This window comes from Esox lucius, chromosome 25, assembly GCF_011004845.1.
Source record: "Esox lucius isolate fEsoLuc1 chromosome 25, fEsoLuc1.pri, whole genome shotgun sequence".
In the NCBI taxonomy this organism is placed as follows: Eukaryota; Metazoa; Chordata; class Actinopteri; order Esociformes; family Esocidae; genus Esox; species Esox lucius.
Window position 1 is genome coordinate 12,549,907 of NC_047593.1, and position 21,950 is coordinate 12,571,856.

The window sequence follows — 21,950 nt, forward strand, 5'->3', positions numbered from 1 at the left end:
TTGTAATTGACTAATCCACTGTATAACAGTACTTGTTAAAAGGGTAATAACTCAATACCTGTCTTACTGGTTGTTACTGACTACAGATTCTAATTGACCATGGGCATATTCATATGGAATAGCCAATCCAAAATAGGAGCCTTTAGTTTGTTTTTTAACGCTTTAATATAACGTGTTGAGCCAATTACTTGTATAGGAATGTTTAGGCATGTTGGAATGTTCATGGTTACATCTTAAAACTGAGATTTTGTACTTTTCTGGCACTGTATATAATGATTTACATGTCAATTTACAAATCAAAGAAACAACTAGATTACAAATGGCAGGATTAAATGTCTATGACTGGGAATTTAGTCAGGTTAATGGCCCATAATTTCAGTTCAATAGTATGTTGTATTGATTGTTGTCATCGGTTTGTTGTATTGCGACATTGCAAGCTTAAATTAAAGGTGTGCTTGGTCATTTGTCCCACTAACATTTAAGTAAACATAAAATCTCTCAAAAGGAAGATAAGGGTTTATAATATCTTCTGCCTCAGACCATCATGATTTAAACAGTATGCTTACACGTTTACGCTGGTCTATTCGCGTTTCTAAACATTAAAACAATTTATACTCTACAGTCATATTGCATATAGTTTTTATTAGGCAGAAGTTGAACTGTACTATATATAGCTGAACTATATGATATGGAGGAAAAATTATAGTAAGTAGAGGTAAACTATTTTAATTAGAGGTAAAGTATTCTAGACAAAGGTGAACTATACTTGATAGAGGTGAATTATACCAGATAGATGGTGAAAAATACCATAACAATATAAATAAAATACATATATTTGATATGAAGTGCATTGAAGCTCCATACAGACCACATAGGTAGTGTACATTTGACTAAATAAATGTTGCTATTAGAAATAGATTGTTTGCTCCACTTTCCAAGCAACGGACATGCTGTTATGGGTCCAAAAAGCAATTAAAATTTTAATTGGTACTTCAGCAATTCCATACCCAATAATAGATCAGCAAAAACAGAATCCCAGACATATGGCTACTACAAATTAATGTGTAAAAAAATAACTTGGTATCAAATCATTCCTCTCCACACAAACCCTAGGTAAATTATGTTGATCATTAAACCAAAAGAAATAAATAATAATGGTTTTAATCTTTTCTCCCTCTTAATGCAAACCCCAGATACATTTTGTTGAGTGTTAAACAAAAAGAGATTTTAAGAAATGGGCGAAAAAAGGGATGAGAGCCACACCTCTTTGATGGCGGTTTTAATGACCCCGTTTATTGCCTTTCTTTTCTCAGGATCCAGCCAATTAGGGTCCTTAATGAGGGTGGTGGTGCCTGGAAGGGAGGGAGGGTGGGTCTATTGCATTTGCACATGAAATCACTTGGGCTGTGTCTCACTGAATAAAATACCGCTAGGTTTAAGACATCTGCCTCCGTCTCTCTTTATGTCAGTCTCTCTATCAGTGGGTCTCTATCAGTCTGTCTCTTTACCAGTCGGACTCTCTATCCGTCAGTCTTTATCAGTCTCTACAGGTGGTCTATTAGTCATTATCCGTCGGTTTCTCTATTCGTTGAATGTCACGATCTTTCAAACTCTCTCAGTCAGGCTTTCTTTATTACTCTTTGTCCCTTGTTTTCACCCTTTCTCTCCGTCTCTCTGTCTCCTCCGCTCTATCTCGCTCTGATTCCCTGAATAACTCAAATGGTCAATAGGTGTGGGCTGTTTACTTAGCCAGATGGTGCGATAGTCGGTGATAGCATTCACAGCATACCCGTTGCCCATCTTGGCATATACATACATTGGGCTACACAGGTCCTTCTTTGTCCACAGTTTTGTTCTTCATGTAGAATGTAACAGTTGTACCCAAAGAAGCTGTAGCTTAACGCTAAATCAAAGCAACCATGCAACAGCTGTGTACGTTGATTCATTCTGAAATGAAATTATTGTATAACTTTTTTTGTGTTCTTCCTGTCACATATTAATGTCGTGTGGTTTCAGCCAGTGTATCAGTCACTGCCACAACATGAATTTTTGCAAACACAAATCATTTTAATTTATGTAAATGATTATTTGTGTGTTTGCTGATGAAGGGGTGGAAAAGGGATGAGTGTGTTTGTCTGTGTGTGTGTGTGTTTGTGTGTAAATCATGCCTAAAAGGGGCACCAAGCTCCCCCCACAATGCACTCAGACAAGCACACAAACATGCGCGATCAAACACACTCCCTCACATCTGAAATTGATCGTCAATTATCTTTTGTCCCAGCATGCGCCCAGCGTGGGTAGAGGCAGCAAGGTCATATCTAAGGACAGGCCTCAATCAGCACTGGGGTTTGTAGAGGTCTGGTGTCAAGGCTCAGTTTCCTGTAGCTACCTACTATTGCCTGCTGAATCACCAAACCGTACAGTGTCCACCATCTTAACAGGTTTCAATGTTTTGTTCTTTTGGGTCTATGCTCCAAAAATTGGGGATTTGCCTGAAATAGAGGGTCTATGTGCAGAAAGTGTTGATATTTCTGAGTAGAGAAACTACTGTGTGGGCCGGAAATACCATCTAACGTACATAATTTATACTTTATAACCTTATAGTTATTGTTTCATTTCAGGTTCAAACATTTGGAGTATGCTAAAGAACAACAAAACATTTCACTCTCCCAATACATATGAAGGGTAGCGTATATCTGATGGTCACCTACAAAGGGATACACTTCAACATACAGTGGGGAGAACAAGTATTTGATACACTGCCGATTTTGCAGGTTTTCCTATGTACAAAGCTTGTAGAGGTCTGTAATTATTATCATAGGTACATTTCAACTGTTAAAGAAGGAATCTAAAACAGAAATCCAGAAAATCACATTGTCTGATTTTTTTAATAATTAATTTGCATTTTATTGCATGACATAAGTATTTGAACACCTACCAACCAGTAAGAATTCCGACTCTCACAGACTTGTTAGTTTTTAAGAAGCCCTCCTGTTCTCCACTCATTAACTGTATTAACTGCACCTGTTTGAACTCGTTACCTGTATAAAAGACACCTGTACACACACTCAATCAAACAGACTCCAACCTCTCCACAATGGACAAGCCCAGAGAGCTGTGTAAGGACATCAGGGATATATTATAGACCTGCACAAGGCTGGGATGGGCTATAGGACAATAGGCAAGCAGCAGGGTGAGAAGGCAACAACTGTTGGCGAAATTATTAGAAAATGGAAGAAGTTCAAGATGACTGGCAATCTCTCTCGGTCTGGGGCTCCATGCAAGATCTCACCTCGTGGGGCATCAATGATCATGAGGAAGGTGAGGGATCAACACAGAACTACACAGCAGGACCTGGTCAATGACCTGAAGAGAGCTGGGACCACAGTCTCAAAGAAACCCATTAGTAACACACTACGCCATCATGGATTAAAATCCTGCAGCACACGCAAGGTCCCCCTGCTCAAGCCAGCGCATGTCCAGGCTCGTCTGAAGTTTGCCAATGACCATCTGGATGATCCAGAGGAGGAATGGGAGAAGGTGGTCTGATGAGACATAAATAGAGCTTTTTGGTCTAAACTCCACTCGCCGTGTTTGGAGGAAGAAGAAGGATGAGTACAACCCCAAAAACACCATCCCAACCGTGAAGCATGGAGGTGGAAACATCATTCTTTAGGGATGGTTTTCTGCAAAGGGGACAGGATGACTGCACCGTATTAAGGGGAGGATGGATGGGGCCATGTATTGTGAGATCTTGGCCAACAACCTCCTTCCCTCAGTAAGAAGCATCTCAAGGTCCTGCAGTGGCCTAGCCAGTCTCCAGACCTGAACCCAATAGAAAATCTTTGGAGGGAGCTGAAAGTCCGTATTGCCCAGCGACAGCCCCGAAACCTGAAGGATCTGGAGAAGGTCTGTATGGAGGAGTGGGCCAAAATCCCTGCTGCAGTGTGTGCAAGCCTGTTCAAGAACTACAGGAAACGTATGATCTCTGTAATTGCAAACAAAGGTTTCTGTACCAAATATTAAGTTCTGCTTTTCTGATGTATCAAATACTTATGTCATGCCATAAAATGCTAATGAATTACTTAAATATCATACAATGTGATTTCCTGGATTTTTGTTTTCAATTCTGTCACTCACAGATGAAGAGTACCTATGATAAAAATTCTACATGCTTTGTAAGTGGGAAAACCTGCAAAATCGGCAGTGTATCAAATACTTCTCCCCACTGTAGTTACAGAAACCAGATTGAGACGGACACATTGACCTGCTTCACTTCCTGGTTTGAAGTGCAAGGGAAGCAGAATGGCATGGCACCGATGCCTGTGAGAAAAGTTTGCCCTGATCTTCAACTCTCCTGAATTTGTTGGGAGTTTATGTTGGATATTATGAAACTGGGGAAAGGAGAAAAAGACGGAATAGAAAAATACATTAAAAAAATGGGGTCCTTGTCCCCAAGAATACACCAGCAGTGGGGTGAACCACTCCGGTTCTGACTTCGCTGCTTTAGCCAGTACTGCACTAAATACTCTGGCCCATGTTAGGTCAGTAGTCGGGTCAGGGGTGACATTGACTGGTGAAATCAACATGACTCTGAGCATATTTAATGTGTGTGGGTGTGTGAGTGCCTCACGTGGCATGCCCGGCTTGCAGCAGGTGATGGGGTGATTGTGTGTCAGTGCTATCTGAATGCCTCAGCTGTCACACACACTGACACACGCACACACTGACACACGCACACACTGACACACACACACACTGACACACTGACACACGCACACACTGACACACGCACACACTGACACACGCACACACTGACACACGCATACGGCACTTGTATAGATAAGCATATGCATATGCAGACAGCTGCTACAGACGGTCCAGCAGCTCAGCTCAACAGGCTGTTGCAGCAAACATTCCAGATGGACAAACGTGTTGAGCAACCAACACTAAACCAGTCATTGTTATCACTTACACAGGCAGGCAGTGTTTCCAAACTGGGTCTGTGTCTGTGGGGAAGATTGGGGAGGTTTCACAATATTTCAAGGTTTCCCAAAAGGGCAAACACTGCTCTCATCTCTTGGCGAGATGCTGGCATTGAAGAAGATGTGTTACAATAGAAGATAATTCCTGTATCCTTCTGTTCCATTTTTTTTTTAAACAGACTGTAATTTTGTGTTTGTTTGGGGGGGGGAGGGTGAATATGAAGGACATGGCATTGACTTTCTAGGACTTCCTGGAAGTCATCCCATATACTCAGGACGGCTGGGTAGGGACTGTTTCTTCTTCTGTGCCTCCTCACTCCCCTGGCCACCTGGAGGCAAGTGTTGAATTAGGTTGTCAATTCTCTCTGGTATGGGGACAGGGCCACTGGAAGGAGATGTTGGATTAGTGTTGGGACTCACTATGCCAGCTGTCTGACTACTGCAGCCCAGGGACAATGTCGCTTCACTCCCCTAGCCTTCGAGTTCTACTAGCGGGGAAAGGGAATCAACGTAGCCAACATTCACGACTGCTCATGACTAATTCCGGTTTCCTTCTGGCTGAATTTGTGCTGTGCTGTGCTGTGCTGTGCATGTGTTGTGTCTAAGGGGTTGGGAACACTGAGATATGGTTTACACTAGACAAAATAGTATGCTTGGGAGGGATTTGGCATTGCAGGGATCAAAACGGTGAATTAATCCTACTCCGTCTAAAAAACGTATTAGATAAGTAGATACATTATAATAAATATGTTTTTTATTTAAACTGTTTTAAGAAAAAAAAAATCCCCTGGGAAATTCCTCTCAAACAAAACAAAACATCCTCCATGACCTTGAAAGCACAAATATTTGTCAGGTCACTGATATTTCTGCCGTTCTTAGTTACAACCCTGTTTCCAAAAAGGTTGGGACGCTGCGTAAAATGCTAATAAAAATACACTGCGTAACAATGCAATGATGTGCAAATCATTTATCCCTGTATTTAATTGAAAATAGTACGAAGACAACATATTAAATGTTGAAATTGAGAAATGTAATTGTTTTTGGAAGAGAGCTTTTTTGATGTTTCAAAAAAGTTGGGACATGGGCATGTTTACCACTGTGTTGCATCACCTCTTCTTTTAACAATACTCTGTAAACTTTTGGGAACTGAGGAGACCAATTGCTTTAGTGATGAAAATGAAATGTTTTCCCATTCCTTCTTGATATAGGATTGCAGCTGTTCAACAGTTGATGGTCTCCTTTGTTGTATTTTTTGTTTCATAATGCCCCAAATGTATTCAATGGGTGACAGGTCTGGACTGCAGGCAGACCAGTTTAGCACCTGGACTATTTTACTACAGAGCCATGCTGTTGTAATACGTGCAGAATATGGTTTGGCATTGTCTTGCTGAAATAAGCAAGACGTTCCCAAAAAAGACCTAATCTGGATGGCATCATATGTTGCTCAAAAACCTGTATATATTATAGTCACCCATGCCATGTTCACTAATGCACCCCCATACCATCACAGATTCTGGCTGAACTGTTCGCTGATAACAAGCCGGATGGTCCCTCTCTTCTTTAGCCTGGAGGACGTGGCGTACATGATTCCCAAAAATAATTTCACATTTTGATTTGTCTGACCACAGAACAGTTTTGGACTTTGCCTCAGAATCTTAAATGAGCTCGGGCCCAGAGATGGTGGCGGCATTTCTAGTTTATTCATAAATGGTTTCTTCTTTGCATGGTAGAGTTGCATTTGTGGATGCAGCGACATACTGTATTCATAGACAATGGTTTTCAGAAGGGTTCCTTAGCCCATGCGGTGATGTCCACTACAGAATCGTGTCTGTTTTTTAAGCAGTGCTACCCAAGGGCCCAAAGATCACGGCCATCCAGTACTGGTTTTCGGCCTTGTCCCTTGGGTACAGAGATTTCTCCGGATTCCCTGAATCTTTTAATGATATTATGTACCGTAGATGATGAGATCCCCAAACTCTTTGCAATTTAACGAGAAATGTTATTCTTAAATTGTTACAGTATTTGCCAGCACAGTCTTTCACAGAGTGGTGAACCCCTCCCCATCTTTATTTCTGAAAGACTCATACTCTCTGGGATGCTCATTTAATACCCAATCATGTTACTGACCTGTTGCCAATTAACCTAATTAGTTGTGAGATGTTCCACCAAGTTTTTTTTAGCATTACACAACTTTTCCCCTTTTGTCTTTTGTTGCACCTGTCCTAGCTTTTTTGAAATATGTTGCTGGCATCAAATTCAAAGTGGGCATATATTTTTCAAGATAACATTTCTCAGTTTCAACATTTGATATGTTGTCTTTGTACTATTTTCTATTGAATGCAGGGTTTAAATGATTCGCACATCATTGCATTTTCTTTACATTTTACACAGCGTCCCAAATGTTTTAGCAACGGAATCGTAGATGGATTTAATTTATGTGAAGATAATATTTGCAAAACTCACGTTTATCTTAACATGAATTGTGGCATAAAATATTTTGAATAGTGGATTGCTCCACACAGTTTATATTATAATTGGGAACCAGATGGGTAAATCCCTGGACTCTAAATGGAATGGAATTTCATATATAGAAACCACAGGCTCATCTTACTGTGATGGACTAAAGGCTGTCATTTCCACGGGCAGCCAGTAAGGGGCGTTCCTCCCTCTGTTTCACATGCATCACGTCCGTACTGATCAGCCTAGATACTGTTCCCATGGTGGTGTTTGACATGTCAACATGTGGTCCTCATTTACACCAGGGACCCTTGGAAATCCCAATGGTAACTAGCTATCCCAAAGAGCACGCCGGGAAATATGTGAGGAAAGGCAGCATCAGGTTTCTCTTCAGGGCAAAACAAGTCCCAGTTGATTGGCTACAAGTTTTCTTAGCTAGCTTGCTTGATTATTTACAGTGGTCCAACAAAGGTGGAATATATGTCTATTTCAAATACAGCAACTGGTCAAACAAATGCAACTTATATAAAGGGATATCTAAACCAGGAAGGGATCTTCACACAAGTGGCAGCAGTGAAGCCATGGTAACTAAAATGACTGACTAAAACCTCTCTCTCTTTCTCTCTCGCAACTGTCAGGTGCATTTAGATGGGATCACATCTGTGAGCCAAAGAATGGAAACCCCACACGACCCGTCTACCAACCAACCATGACTACAAGATCCTGGCATGAGATAGGGGGGAGAAGATCTCCACCAACTTACAACCAGCTATGGGGGATTCCTCAACCACTGGTTGAATTGGAGGCTTGTAAACTGAGTATAGAAGCTTTCCTCTGGAGGGTTTACCTTCAGGGCTGTTGTGGGGAGGTTTAGTGGGGGTGTGTGCTGGCTCCTGTGGACTCATCAATGCGGGAACCAGCTCTGAAACCCTACTTGGAAGCAGCGGGTCGCCACGGGAACAACGCTAGCTTCTGATTGGCCTCATCCCATCCCTGCTGTGCCCAATGGGGAACTCTGTCAATTATTATGGGACTGACACCGCGGAGTGCTGGCTGGCGTGGGTGGTGAGGAAACAAAAGCAACGACAAACTAACTGGCCGGACTGTTCCTGAAAATCAAACTGCTAAAGAAAGATCTGTAATACAGCAACTACAAAAAAAGAAGTATTAACGAGACTCTGCTCTTCGCGGAGGTCAAGCCATAGATAACAGAGCTGACCAACAGATCCTCAGGCTATCCCAAGTCCCACACTCCCGCTTCTCTTTTAATCCTAACCTGCCCCCCCCCCATTAGGTCCTCTCACCCCCTACTGTGACTTAAGCAATTAGCTACGCTAATGACACTGGTCTTTTCAGATAACTGGAAGGACGGAAGAAGGGGGAGAAGGCCGGGGGGACAGTAGGTGACACGTTAAATATCCGATAGCGATTGGCTCAGTTGTGTATTGGCTCAGGGGGAGCCAATGGATGTGTCGTTGTGTGTGTGTGTGTGTGTGTCAATGTAAACACCCTCAGGTGATTAGTGTGAAGTAGCCCTGTAGGCCTGTCAGACGTGTCAGTTCTGGGGGCAATGACAGGACCTCTAAGGCCAAAACGATATTTTAATATCTTCGAATTGCTGTCGAGAGGAAACCTTGCGTTAGCATTCAATTCATACATTTGTGTACCGTGTGTCATATACGACATATAAAACTTCAAACGAACCCCAGTGAAAGTCAGATTTTCCCGCTAAACAAAGACCCCAAAAACGCCCAGCTTCATTCAGTGTCGTGTCATACGTCACGTGACTGCGTGACATTATGGCGACACAAGTAGCCACCGACCCATGACCTCTCCACCCGAGTATGTTTCTGTGTGCTTTTGTTTTGCTAAGCGGCGGTATAAATCATCAAGGCCACTTGACCTCCGCGTGCTGACCCCTTTCAACTTAGAGAAATGTTAGTTCTAATCCCCCCGCGCCCCTCTGCCCCCAACGCCGCACAGTCACCTGAGGTGTGAATTCTCTCATGTTGACAAGTGCGTCCATATCTTGATCGCCCCCCCCCCCCCCCCCCCCCCCCCCCCGGAGGCAAAGGGTCACTTACCCCACTCATCCCTTGTTTCCGGATGAGAGGATGAGGTGAGAGGTTTCACCACTTCCAGAAGGGAGGAGGCGAGGGAAGGGGCGAGGTCACTAGGGTCAACTGATGTTTATGATTGCTTTACAGTACCACTAGAGAGATGAGCACAGCGTGTAGCTAGCTCTTTGTCACCTCAGCAATGGGAAAACACAACTAGGCAACAGCAAACGTGCTGTTCACCACAAAATGATCCACCGCCCCATGGGCCAATCGCTGTAAGCGATGTTTGTTTAAGTCGCATGATTAGCCCAAATCTAGTTGGTGCCGCTGGTGTCTTCAATATGCGGGTTACCAAGAGTTACATCCCAGAACCTTAGCATGTGTGCCAAATTCAATGAATCTGACAGATAAAGAGATACAACCATGTCCCAGTTATAACCCCGCTCTGGGATGGACATGAATGTTTGCGGCGATAGCAATTTTATTAAAAATCTAATCCACAAACAACTTACATGCATTTATGTGTCACGGTTACATCCCTGGCCACTTCTCCCTCTCGCTCTTCACATCCTTACCATTCCTCGTCACCGGACTACCAGCCACAACGGCTGTATAATCCCCATCCGCGCATGAACACCTCCCTGGACTGTCTTGTTTTATTCTACACACCTGTTCCCAATGTTCTAATCCCAGAGGGTGTAAACATTCCTCTCTGTCCCTTGTCTTTGTCGAGTATTGTCACACAGTACGCGCGCGTTATATTGTACCTGCTTACTCTTCAGCCCTTCACTCAGCCTAAGTGTCGATACAAGTACCTGTTCCTGCTTTACGCAGTAGTTTATGTTATCGGTGGATTTTATGGGAATAAACATCCCGGTCAGTACCACTCCTGTGTCAGGTTCCTCCTACGTTCTCAGCACATCTGACATTATGTGCTGTTTTTTGTTGCTTATCACAGGCATACTGCAGTGAGTACCCCTAACTCCCCACCTAAGCATTTAGTATAAAATCATTCAAACAAACGACTTAGCCTAAGTAAATATGGAAATACCTGACTAAGGAAAACAACATCAAAGGCAGCTAATGCTTGATGTGAGGTAATAGGATTGTCTCAGGAAGATGACCTCAGTCTGCACAGAGGACAAACAACAAGGTAGGCATGGACTCTTTCCCTCTCTCTCTTTCAGTTTTTTTTTCCTGCCAATAAAGAGTATCTTAATCACTCAGGAAGAGGACACCATATTTCTATTTCATGCATTAATTTCCCTAAGCCACTGAGCAATGCCGATTGACCAAACTGACATAGGTGCCGAATTCCTTTCCAGTATTCACTTACAATCTGAAATGAATACATAGAGGGCCAAGGCACTAAATTCTGTGAGTGCAAAGTTAACATATGCAATTGTTTTAAGATGTTGTGTACCATTGTGGACCAGCCTCTGGGTGTCCTAGAGCAAAACCAAAACATTTCTATATCCAGATACAACTGAATATAGAAAATATTTGTATTAGTTTTGCTCCTTCTGGTACTTAAGGAATGTATTTGTAAGTGCACCTGATAAGGGTGAATTTCCAGTGACTCCATAGCTTAGCTTAGCTTTTAGTTGATTGCATGACCTGTGGGCATCTTACAGCAAAGCTAAACACATCCACATGTTCCAGAGCCTCTCTTGATTCGATTGGAGTCTGTATCTCCAAACATTTGGTCATGGCGATTGTATATGTGACAGGACAGCCGCCATCTCTGGACGAATCCGGCTACATCCAAGGCTGTGCGTGTCTGAACAGAAAACGACAATGGCCAGCGCATTCCCCTCACTCAGTCACAAACGGTTCAATATTTGCAAACATCTTAATGACATCTGTCACATTAGGGCTACCCACCTTCACAAAAAGATGGCAAATGACCCGTTCTGGTAATGCATCTACCGTAATAGTTCATTTCACCTGGTTCTCAAGATTCTGCTGAACGCGGTAAATGAAAAAGAACGGCGCTGCCAGGTGATCACAGATCGTAGTAGTTAATAGTCACAGTGTTAGTGACGTAACAGGAAGTCATGTGCCACGGCACTTGCTCTCCGGAGAGGCAGAAAGGTGCGGAGTGGACAAGCTTTCTCTTTAGCGGGCTCATTTAAAACGATCATCACACCAAGGAGAGGAGAACCAGGTCGCCTAGCTTGCACACCACCTCCACGGTGAACCAACGGAGGTATGTGGAGTCTGACGTGGCTGGTCAGCTCCTATTCACAGCCCTGACGTATCCGGGCCTCAGCCGTGGATGACTGCCCCTACTCTGCCTCCCACCCGCTCTCCTCCCACACTCACTACCGCTGCCCCAGCTCCATTCCCCTCCCCCACGTTGTGTAAAAACAAATCTCTCTCTCTCTTTTTTTTTTTCCTTTTTTTTTTTTTTTTTTTGTGCCAAGCCCTGAAACCATTGAGTCAACAAATGTCAGCTAGCGGCAGCCAGCGAGGGCTGATGGGAAAAGGGGTGGAGCCTCTCCCCTTTAAACCTGGATTGGAGCCAAAAGCAGATTATTTTCAGACAAGAACCACCTGTTAAAATCTGCACTGGGACAGAAAAGGGATTTAACCAGGGAGCCTGAATGGGGAGGGACTGGTGTGCTGGACTAAAGACAGGAGGCTGGATGGTAGGGATTACTTCAAGGCACTCATGGGGGTTTAGGTTGTGTGGACTTCTAGGATTTGTTTTTAAGGCTGTACTATTCAACTGACAATGTTATTGAGGCCCCAAGTTCAGATTTTTTTTGCTTTCAGTGTTCCCTTGCCACTTATTAAGTCTCAAGCAAACAGCAAATTCTATTGGTGCAAAAAACACTTGTCCAATAGATTTGTAGCAGTATTATCATGCAAGAAATCCTATAACGGCACCGTCTAAAGTCGTCACTAATGCAATGTGAAGGTACAGACTGGTCTGTGTTAAAACAGTGCCAACCAACAGGCAGACTTCTTACAAATGTAGGAAGTGAGTTGTTGCTGTGGAGAGCTATCCAATCACTGGCAAACAGACCTGCTCATGTAAACAGTGGCAACTAGTATATAACTGTCAGGAAACTAAAAACAAGACCACGCCCACAGCAACAGCCAATTTAAAAAGTCCTGACACCCAGGGCAGCTCAGATAATTTGTCTTTTTCCAGCAGTTCCCCGCTCGCACTCTTTTCATTTCTCTCTTGTTCTCTGTTCCTCTTTCAATCCCTATCTCCGTCATTCCCCTCTTTGGCTTTCTCTCTCCTGTTCTCCCTGTCTAGTAACCCACGTGGCCAATGTCAACAGGAGAGGCGGGGGTCTTGGCAGACACATAAAGACAAGTATGCTGTTGCCGGTGTGGAGCTTTTCAAAAGGTTGGAGTGTTGTCTTACGCCTGCGCTAAAAATGTGCCTGCCTGCTAAGCGTGACATGCCAAAATAAGACCCAGAAAACCCTTGGAGATAAGGGGAAGTGGGCTGAAGAAAATGCCCTGAGAGAGACTGAGTAGGAGCATTGCTTAGGAAACCCACAAGAAACACTCAAGAAACTTTCACAGTGTTGCGTTGCCGTGACTTACGACAGCGTGAGAGAAACTTGCGAAAACCAACTGAACAACATGCAGGAAGTCAAAACAGAGAAGGGCAAGAGAAAATCCCCTCAGAACTGTGCTTAGTTTTTCTTCTGAGTCACACACACTCTTCCTGTCTGAGCAAAGGAAAGGGGGAGTGTGCCTCCCTCTTGTCGGTGGTGCAGACAGACAGATAACCCCAGAGAGCTTGCCGTGTCAGTTTAAAGGGAGTGGGCGGTCCACGGAGCCATGTCCTGGCCCCGTGTGAATCCAGTCCAGTGCTTGGGGCCAGCCGTAGAAATAGTGTTCACTATTGTGTGCGGCTGAAGGAGAGGAAGAAAAAAAAAAAGGGGGGAAAGAAAACCCAAACCCTTTGTGTGGCGGAGGGACTCTGCAGGAGAGGGGTTTTGCTATTACTTCAGCTTTGCCAGCAGAGAAGGCAAGGCTCTTCCTCTGACACACACACACACACACACACACGCTCACTGAACGCGCATACACACACACACACATACAAATACAGACCACGCACGTAACTTGTCCGCCCGGCGTGCTGGCTGTCTCTGTGCCAGTTACATGTGTGTGCCACACAGAGTAGCCAACAGCGACACACCACCAACCGACCGGGCTTCTCCTTCTGATGATAAGAGTCGACGTCGACGTCAGAAACTGGCCCAATGAATATTGATGTTGGAGGATAGTCTGTTTCATAGAAGAACAGAAGGAAGCAAGATGGCGGCCCTTTAGGATTTGTTAAAGAGGAGATCCAGACGGTTTGTTGGAATTTCTACAAAGTGGAGGGACGTGAAAAGAGGTGAGATTTCACTCTGTGTGTTTTTTTTTGTGCTCACCCTTTTACTTTTTACCTTTCATTGGTCTTTCCAGTGGCTCTGTGGCTTAGTACAAGGCAGGCAAATGTCCCCTCAGTAAAAGCGAGAGCTAGCTAACATAATAAGGAGGGGGATATTAGATAAAGCTTTTCATTCCAACATGGCTGACAATTTTCTTTCTTTAAAATAAATGTATGCTAGTTAAAATAGAGATATGTCTTTGTGCTTTTGACTCCATTGTTGCTCAGTGGACACTCGAGCAGCCTTAGGAATTTGTCCAGTGTAGAAAATGGAGACCTTAGAAGGGTTTGTTCAGTACTTTCCTTGGGGCTTATTGAGCAAGCCAAATGCCTGTGATGTTCAGTGCTACACAGAAGCAGCTTCAGCTCCCAGTTGAAAATATATATCTAAAATGTAAATAAAAGCATTTACCTAATTTGGATGTTGATTCATATAACTGGTTTTAAAGTGCTGTATTTTGAGAATGAAAACAAGTGTAATTTTATTTTAGTCTATTTTTGAGGACTATTTCACAGAAATTATTCATTCTCTCAGTTTCCCCTTGTTGTATGCAGTGTCATGGCTGTGTTCTTGTGTCGATTGTTTTGCGTTCTGCTTAGGCAAAAAGACAGATTTGTGTGAGATTCAGAATGGCACTACGCTTCTAGTGTAGCAATAAGACTTAGGTGCCTGGAGAAGAGAGGTGGGAGCAGGAGACTGTGCAGCTAGCTTTGGGCTTTGTGCATCCTGTGAATCAGCTTTCATTGCATTCACCGGTGAATGACAAGCAGACACAAAGGCACGGCAGTGCAGTCCAAGGACAGTAAAACAAGGAGAAGAGAACTGTGGAGGATAACAGAGAGACAAGGAGGTCAAAAGAATTGAAGTAAACTAAAACTCTGACTGACCCCACAAGACATTTTTTCCTAAAGGCTGGAATTGAACAAAACCCCCCACCCCCCGCAAAAAAGGATGCCTTTAAAAGTTTTGTTCTGATAGACTATGAAGCATCTGTGAAACCAAAATGGTCTTGAGTACAATACTACTCATGACCAAAGAAGAAAAATATATATAACGAAATGTGCCTCTGAATTTAGCTTGCATTGTCGACTAATTAGAGTTTTATAGTAAAAACTGAACACAAACTCTCTACGTTTTCTTCTGCGAAAGTCGAGATAAGATAACGTGTCTGGAAAAACGTCATGCACTGCTGGAAGGCAGCCAAGCACACATCACCTCACATAAACAGATGATTGACAATACAAGGGCAGTAATGGAGGTCTTTCCAGCAGTTACTCTCTACCACAATTTGCCTTTATGCTTTATTGATGCACAGCAAGGCATGAATGTTTTTGGCATTCGCTTTGGTCACAATTTGCCAAATTCTATCATGTATTAACGTATATATAATTTAAAACCAATAAAACTCTCATCGTTGGCTAGCTAGCTGTCAATAAATAGTTACGCTAGCTGTCAGAAGCTGCACCCTAACATAACAGTGATTCCTACACATCCAGGCTACACTAACCAAGTTGACTTTTTATGGGCCCAACACCTCTCTTCCCTTGAACAAACAAAAGCTAATGGACCCTCTTGTATTTCTATTATCTTAGCAGAAGTTGCTAACAGTCCACAATTTAGATTAGCATAATAATTACCTACTAGAATATTACGCAGATAAAGCTTATCTTTTTGTCGTATTTGAGCTTGTGTATTCCTGTAGCATCTCGCATGCACTTTTATTTGGGGGCGTCTCACAATAGTATCTAGCAGCAGTAGGCTGGTTTGTGTGAAATGCAAAGCAAGGCATGCCTGCCAGGGGAAGCCCGGCAGAACAAGTGGCTACTAATGGGCTGTTGTAAATAAACACTACAGCCAAAGGGAGGTGGTGCAGAGGCTAACATATGCTAATGCTAGAACAATGATGGAATCTAAGACAATTGCTATAAACTAATAACACCACTGAGAGCTTAGTACGTTAATCTAAAACTTGCCTGAAGGGGTGAGAAGTATTGGAGGGAACTGCAGTTTGTTTGAGTAGATTTTCAGTAGCTTGTCAAAGGGGCCTTCAGGAAAGTGGCCAGCGCTTATACTGCTGTTATAATGCTTTCTATAAGTCTTTACCTGAACTTTACTCTGTGACTCCTCTGTTAGAAGAAAACAGGACTTAACTAAACACATATTTTTGCAAATCTGTTGACAAACTGAATGCTCCTCATAAATATCAGAGAACAAACAGAAATACTGGGCTGTGGTCTTTCAATATTTTCCTGTTAAAACCTCAGATGCAACAATGGCAGAATTCTTCACCTGGGGTGGTACAAAGTGTGCAATGACTGGATTAGCTGAGGTACTGTACTTTAATGTCCAGGATTTAATTGTGTCATTTGGGGGCTCATGTGGCCCCGATAAGATAATGCTGATAAATAAGCCTTGAGTGAAGAAACTTATATTGATGTTGTGTGCTTATCCTGACCTAAATTATAGGACCAGCCTTCTTTCGTACACAATAAATCTGCTGCAAGCCAATATTGGAAGATGTACGGACTTCGCCTTTGAGTTAAGCGGGTCTTTCTGGAGTTGTTGACTGCACTCTACAATAAATTGGCCAAATGCAATACACGTCACAGAGCTTACATCATTGATAATAGAGAATAAGTGTTGAGGAAGGAAATGTTTACTTCAATAGTTGTTAAAGAGGTCAGTGGAACAACCAGCGTGCGTGACAAACGAATGACAACATCACTGGCACTCGGTCAAACAATCTTATCTGACAAAGTGGATGTTTGTCAGCTCACATCACGATTCACCTGCAATGTTATTAGTCAATGGTTTATTGTCTCGCTACGTCTGTCAGGAGTTTAAGGGGGTGCTATCATTAGCACGAAAAAGCAAAATGGATTCCTTATCCTTAGTTTGTGGGCTGTAATCCCAAGTCAGGACCAGATTGTCTATCTAAGCACAGGAATTTTGGTTTACAGTTAAGACAGGAGTCACGTTGTCCCGAATACATATTATTGTTGTGATGATGTCACAAGCACCACAGGACGGCAGTGCTAGAACATCAGCACTGGAAAAAGGCACCAAGTCTGACCCATAGGTTCCAGTAGACTGGTTGTTGGAGGGAGGAGTGGCCAGCCTCATCGATCCACACCCACAGATAAAGATGTGCATGGTTGGACTACTCATGCGGCTCTTTGTACAAGGGGCTCTAAGTTCCTTTCATGTCCTACTGAGGGATGAAAGACAATATCAAAGTTTTGGGGGGTGAGAATGTCCAGTTGTGTCAGTTTCCATAGTGTTCCGCAACAATGCTATCCCCTCACAATGGGCTAGGTTTTACCTCTGACCTCCAGTGTCAGCCCATGCATCATATTTTGACCCCAGTGGTCACGGTAACACTGCTACTTTGTGTTATTCATCATGTTTTTGTAACTGAACATTCCTTAAGACTGGGGCTTGTATTGACCTCTATAAATATTGACTTTGCTTTCAGCTGTTCCTAGCCTGAAAGTGTATATATTTTTTATTTTTTACAAGGACTGTCGTAGTAAAGCTTGTGATTGGTTATTACTGCATTCTTACATGGGTGTTGTTGGATGGACCTTAAAAGGTAATTCTGGGTGAATGGGTTTTACATGTGATGTTGTCCAGATACCATAAATTTTTTTCAAATACATTAAACTGTCTTCTTATAAGCTCATTATAACCAAGCAACTGACGAAGTGAAACGTTGAACTTCTCATCACAACTTTCTGTGTTCCATTTACAATTGTTTCTTTCTGTGTAATATTGTGAAAAGAAGTTTCACTTACAAAAAGGTCAACCACCAATATTTGTATTCATTTATGGGGTGTGACTGTTGGTAAAGAAACCAAAGTTTTCTGTTTGGCCCTTCCCTTGCTGTTACTCATCACGAGAATTGCACAATTATCTTCTTTCTGCGATTGAGCAACATCTTATATCTCTAACCTGTTTAACCAATAATTACCAGTTTAAAAGGGCAGTGCAGTTAAAGACTAGTTAAAAACGTGAAAATTATGTAAGAGCTGTCTGAAAAAAAAAAAAGAAGGAATTTCAGCCTGTTTGGTCGGGTAAAACTGTTGGCTCAGATCATGATACTGCAATGATCCTTCATCTGTGAATGGGCTGTAGAACATCCTATTTCCATTGACATTTCAGTCATTTAACACAAGCTCTGATCCAAGGATTGTAGGGACTCACAGGACCAGTTGGGGTTAAGTACATATGAAGTGCCTTGCTCAAGGGTACTGACAGATTCCCCTTGTCAGCTGGAGATTCTAAGGAGCAACTTTTTTGATTAATGGGCAAATCTGGTGAACGGTTAGGCTATTTGCCACAGTCAATCAAGGCCCTTTTTAGTTGAGTTTCTTTTCATTAAATACAGACGTGCTGAATTATACTGACAGTGCTGATTTAAAACTAAGTAGTGGCTTTAAATCTTCCCACCGGGGAAACTTATGTAGTCTCTCTCTGTGTCCCCTTCTCTGTCTCTCTCTATGTGGAAGAGGTCCGAGCCCTTGTGATGATCCGTCTGTTGTAATTAAGGCTTTGGCTCGGAGTCATAAGGCAGTCTTTCCCAAGGCTGAGCGACACGGTCGACCGGAGGGAGTGCTCTTTCCTCCATGTCAATGTCAGGGGCTGGGGTTTACCTCCGCGATGTGGATGCCGGCTGGCAAGACCTGGACAGTGACTGAACTCCCTCTCTGGTCTCCACGTGACAACGCGCACATGGCTGCCTCTGTTTACAAACACCGTCCCGGCATTCCGGAGTAGAACTCGTTACGTAACAGCTCTGGAAGCGAGCAGCTTCTCTTCCCTGTTCCCGCCACTCGGCCGCTCCGCTCTCCAGATATTTGAAGTGTCGCCGGTCCCCGACACCAACGGCGGCGAATGGAAAGGGGGGAGAGGTCAAGTGAGTGAACGATCGACGCTGGCCAAGGTGGCGGTCTAGAAAGGCAGAACGTGGCAACGCTAAAGACAGTGTCGACATCTCTCCGCCCACACTGATATCGTAGCTATGTAAGCCTCCAGGGCCTTTCAAGGACTAAATTAGGCTACATGCTATTATGGCTGGCGCAAAGCTAGTCATTCATCAGAACCAGAAAGCAAAATGTGTTCATGTACCGCGTTGCAATATTCAGTCCGAAGATCAGGAATAACTCGCTGAGTCATGAGATGTTGGTATTCAGTTTGTAGAGCGCAAGGCGAACTAAGGGCTTATCTTGTATGTGCACACTAGTTGTAACTCTGGTTGTGCCTTTCTGAAATGAAAGGGGAGAATAAAATGAAAAAGGTTTCTGTGGCCGAAGTAAGAAACTAATGCTTGTTAGAATCAGAATGTTAGCATATCAAACACACCTCTGAAAATAATTTTTGTTGGTTTCCTTAGTGTTTCCTCTTCTTTGAAGAGATGTTACTCCATTGTTAAATGTGGTTTTCTGAATTCTGAGAGGAATCTTTACTGTAATCAGCTGCAAATGCCAAACAAGTAAATTTTTCCATCTGTCAAGAATGTAGAGTAAGTTGAAACACGTTGAAAAGTGTTAAGAATTTCCTAGTCCTGCTTAGCGAGTAAAAGTGCTTCCAAGCTGCTTTGAGTTCTGAGTAGCTTGGGTAGACAAAGTTCATAGTTCAGGGTCAAACAAACAGTTTGCGCTGAGATAGTATGAACCTAGTGTTAAAAATCTGACACTTTAGTTTCCATCATAAGCTTTTGTAGTTTAATTATCATTTATTCAAATACTTACAACCACAAATGTAACCCTTTAAGACATTGTGTGTGTTTGTTTCTTAAAGCAAGTTATCAATACACTGTGCAAGTTGGCTCCAGTATTGTGTTGGTGAAACAGTATGGTGGACTGACTGTCTGTGACCCCAAGGCAAGCCCAAGTGTGGTTTCTAACATGTGGGTGTGAGTGTGTGTAGAGGTCGACAGTCCACACACAGATATCTCATTATGTTGCTTGCCTAGTAGCTGCCGTAAAAACGGCCCAACCGCAAACCAAGGCTGAGAAACCAGGGTTAAAAAACTGTGAAGGTGGTCAATCAATGCCAGTGACTCTGAAGTGTCGAGAACACAAGAAAGAACTAGACATCTAGAGATCTCAACCCAGAAATCTTGGATATACTTAGATTATCAGAGTGTTCTGTTCAACTGAAAAAATGGTACCATTTAACTGTAGAAACCACTAAGCCAAATTGCTCAATTCACATCCAGATTTTTGATGAATAGAAACCCTGCAAATTAGGTCGCGTCTCATGGTCTGAAGAGAATCACAAACCTCGCCCCATAGTTTAAAAATACACAAGGGACCACAAATGAAACAACCACTTCTGAGATGGATTTTACTTGCGCTCAATGGATAAAGTGACTTCTACTCATCAGGGGCTGTCACTGAAAAGGTTTCCAGGGCTCCGACCCATTCCACTGTTGCCCAAAGAAAAGCGTGGATTACGTACAGGAAGACAGGTGGTTTTGAATGTCATTCAAGAGCATAAACCTCTGCCCTGACCTGCAGTTGCTTTGAATTATATCACAAACTGCTTCTGAAGGTTCAGAGCTAGTGAGCTAGCAGCCTAACCAAACCAAGCCTCAGATATCATGTTTCTTCTGGTTAAATGTGACCAACGCAGCTGGTGCCTTTACTTCTATTTTATTTCATTTTTCATTCATCTTTTATTTAACCAGAGATTTGATCACATTTTCATTTTTTTTTATCGAGTGGCCAATCAGAATTCATAATTAACACGACGTGAAACAAACAATCAAATACACGTTAAAATGTGTTACGTGGATAATGGAGTTTAATCGCGATGGTGTAAAAACATCGTAATTCCAGTATTGTAAACCGTCAATTTGTGGTTTAGAAACTATTGGAATTAAATTATTTCTGATTGTTCTGTAGTGTTTCTGGATGGCGGGGCAGCAAAGCTTAAAGCACTCAATGACAAAGCTGATTTTTTTTTTCATCTTCACGCTGAGTCAAGTCTTTACATTGCTCATTTGTGAGTATAAGAAGTAAATTAATTTGCAAATAGATTAGGGGTAACCCTGAATGTCATTTTCTGCAAGCCTTGATTCTCTCCGTGTTTGATTTGCGATCATGTTTTTTTTCTCCGTGTAAGGAGGAGTCACGTGCCTTGTGTCAGTGGAGTGGAGGGAAAAGAGAGACCATAGCAACAGTCGCTTAGGCCATGCTGCTTGGAACCCAATGCGGTGGAAAGATATCAATACATTCTTTTGCCAGCTGAGATCAGACGGTGGAGCACATGACTAAAGCTTCTCTTTGAGTGCAGTCCTGGGGCGTACAGCATTTGTGTTTTCAAGGTTTCTATGTAGCAAAACAAGTTCATACATTATTGATGTAATTGGTGTTATTATTACTGGGGCATAAGCGCAACTTAAAATGTAAGTCGCCAATAATTAGAAGGGAAAATATATATATATTTTTTTTTTTACAGATTCTTTTGACAGCCCTATTCCATTTCAGGGTGAGCTGTTTAGAAGTCTTTGGGTTTTTTGATTCTACCACAGTGTGTTAATGTTATGATTTCCTTTTGCCATATTTAGTGTTCACCTCCCCTTCCTGTTTAATGTCCGGCTTGGTTGGATCCTGATTACACAAACAGAAACAAAACATTGCTAAATAAATGTGCTATTGAGGTGAATACTTTTATGCAGGGGTGAGAACTGTCAGTCCTGGGAAGGTCGAACACTTCCAAGGGACTGCAATTAACTAAGTTAGAAACCAAAAGTAGATTTTATCTATAACATCTACAATCTGTAACACGTGACATTAACAGAGACACCTCCAAGTTTTGTATTTATGTTATAGTAACAATATAAAATCACTGAACATAGACCATTGTTACTTTCATAATTACTCTCATATTACAGTTATTGTTCCTAATAAATATTTGGGGTGATAATTGCTCCTTCTGTTAGGGCAATATTTATAAAATACCAGGCCCTGTTCTTATCATCCTGAGTCTATCCTCTTACCAACATCCTGTTTATTCAAGCATGAACAAGGCTA

General features: G+C 42.6%; 2 protein-coding genes across 2 annotated transcripts in view; one reads left to right on the forward strand and one right to left on the reverse strand.

Annotated features, from left to right (window-relative positions):
• cxxc4 (CXXC finger 4) overlaps positions 1 to 21,950 on the reverse strand; it is a 74,962-nt gene that overhangs the window by 43,683 nt on the left and 9,329 nt on the right. The gene's annotated exons all lie outside the window — the stretch shown is intronic.
• Positions 12,718 to 21,950, forward strand: part of tet2 (tet methylcytosine dioxygenase 2) — a 41,149-nt gene continuing 31,916 nt past the window's right edge. Inside the window, exon 1 of the mRNA XM_010888523.3 lies at positions 12,718 to 13,874. The gene's annotated coding sequence lies outside the window, so the exon portion shown is untranslated. The remainder of the gene's footprint in view (positions 13,875 to 21,950) is intronic.